This window comes from Dipodomys ordii, unplaced genomic scaffold (genome assembly GCF_000151885.1).
Source record: "Dipodomys ordii isolate 6190 unplaced genomic scaffold, Dord_2.0 Scaffold16, whole genome shotgun sequence".
Lineage (NCBI taxonomy): Eukaryota > Metazoa > Chordata > Mammalia > Rodentia > Heteromyidae > Dipodomys > Dipodomys ordii.
In genome coordinates, this window is record NW_012267232.1 from 15,871,381 (window position 1) to 15,873,802 (window position 2,422).

Genomic DNA, 2,422 nt, shown 5'->3' on the forward strand with positions numbered 1-2,422 from the left:
CTAGCTATGGTAAATAATGCTGCAATAAACATAGTTGTGCTGGTAGCTTTAGTATGGTCTTATTTGTGATCATTCGGGTAAATGCCCAAAAGTGGGATTGCTGGGTCATAGGGAGCTCTATGTGGAGTCTTTTGAGGAACCTCCATACTACTTTCCAAAGTGGTTGAACAAGTTTACACTCCCAACAATGCAGTAGGGTTCCCTTCTGTCCACATCCCCTCCAACATCTGTTGTTATTAGAGTTGTTGATTTTTGCCATTCTAACTGGGGTGTGGTGGAATTTCAATGTTGTTTTGATTTGCATTTCTTTTATGGCTAGGGAGGTTGAGCATTTCTTCATGTTTCTATTGCCCGTTCTTCTTTCCTCTTCAGAGAAGTTTCTCTTTAAGTCTTTAGCCCACTTATTTATTGGGCAGTTGTTTCTTTGAGGATTTATTCTTTGGGGATTTAATTTTTTTAAATGTAAACCCCTGATTTATTTCCATGATTTTCATCATACCAGAAGCATGATTGGTTTTAATTTTTTTTAAAAAAACAGATATTGGTATCCTATCACATTGGCTTATTAATAATTAAGGCATTTTTATACACAGTGTCAGTGTGGACAAAAAACATTTTAATATTGATTACTTACTATGGTGTTTCAAACTTTCAAAGTCTTTTCTACATAAGAAAATAGCTGCATCCATTATAGTATTTCTTACAAAACACAAAAATTAATGATTGATTTTTGTAGTTCTAGTAATAAGTCCTCTCTTATTTCCTCATATAGTATAAATGATCTTCCTTTGCAGGATTGCAGTTAAGACCAGTAGTTCTTAAACATTGTTACCAAATAGCCAAGCATCCCAAAGCAGCAGGTGAACAATCTTCACAGTGCATTTCCACCTCTCTGAAGTTGGAGCTGCTCCTTTTGGATATTTTCCCACTTCAATGTGAAGTAGATTGCTACAAGTTTCATTAGTGGTTTCATTATGTGGCTTTTGAAAGAAAAAGGATTTTGATTTTTTTCACCCCACAGTTCACAGTTCTCAGAAGAGACCTATTTGGGGAAATCGTATCATCCAATGATGTTCAGAATAACCAGATGCTCCTTAGTAGATGAAATTTCTCAATGCAACTGTAATAAATAAGCATCTACATCCTTAGCTATATTACCAGTATATCCTGGAACCAAAGTAAGATGGTTTTCCTGTTCCCACAATACACTTAATTGTTGTTTTAAAATCTTAATATTTCCATCATTTATAACGTCTGTTTTGGATGACAGTTCTGACCACCACCTTTTTATTACTGCTTGAAGCCAGTTTAGACCAACTATTACATACTCTTCAAATTTGCTTTTAAGTAATGACTTTCCTAGAGGCAACAAGTCCACACAGCAGCCAAGTGAGACGTACTGCTTTTCTTCCTGCAAACTGTTGGTGAGTACACGGAGGCAATCGACCACAACTCCAAGATCTTCTATCCTCACTAAGTATGCTACAAGTTCACTTATACTTCTCTTTCTCCAGAACGTTAAAGCTACATTCAACCTCAAATTCCTGCTGAATAAAACTTGAGCCATTGTTTCATGATCCTGAGAAACCTCAGAAAAAAAACCCACTAAATTTTGATGCTGGGCTTTCTGTTTGTGAAGAACCAGCTTCACTGGAGTTAACCAAGTACGTTCGACTATCATGGTGTAGCTTTTCAGGCAGATGGCCTGTACAAGCCAGTTCATTTTCTTTATTTGCCATGTCACAGCCCCTACTTGGAAGGGACTGTCTTCTTCTGTAACAAGGATTTGGGAAGGGATGATAAACTTTCTTTCTGTGATAGATCACCTTACGTAGTTTATCTGGGCTTTTCACAGCTTTTCCCACTGTTCTATTTATGTAAGCAGCCAACTGTTTTGGAGATTTCTTAACCTCCTTCATGTTCTTATTAGTGAAACTGGAGTTCCTTTTTCTAGGAAGATCAATGGGATGACCCTCAATATTACAAAAATTTCGTTTTTTAACATTGTGGGTTTCAGATGCCATAATCTCTTAAATACCGGCGCCTCATGGTGCCGCAACATCCCAGCCCAGCCCCGCCGGGGATTTAATTTTTTGAGTTCCAGGTATATTTTAGATATGAGACCGTTGTCCATTGTATGGCTAGTGAAGATCTTCTCCCAATCCATGGGCTTTCTATTGATCTTCCTAGCTATGTCCTTTGCAATGCAGTTTCATGCAATCCCATTTGTCCAATATTTCTTTGATTTGTTGTGTTTCTGGGTCTCTATTAAGAAAATTTCTACCTGTGCCAAGGAGACCTAGGGTTTCTCCTATCTTGTCCTGTAATGTTTTCAGGGTGTCTGTTTTGACGCCAAGGTTTTTGATCCATTTGGAGTTGATTCTGGTGCAGAGTGATGTATAAGGATCTAGCTTTAGTTTTC

General features: G+C 37.6%; 1 pseudogene across 1 annotated transcript; it reads right to left on the minus strand.

The window, feature by feature from the left end:
- Positions 1–484: 484 nt before the first annotated feature.
- LOC105982613 lies at positions 485–2,077 on the minus strand (annotated as a pseudogene). The gene has a single exon (XR_001174906.1). The product of XR_001174906.1 is annotated as a KATNB1-like protein 1 pseudogene (transcript).
- Positions 2,078–2,422: the final 345 nt, after the last annotated feature.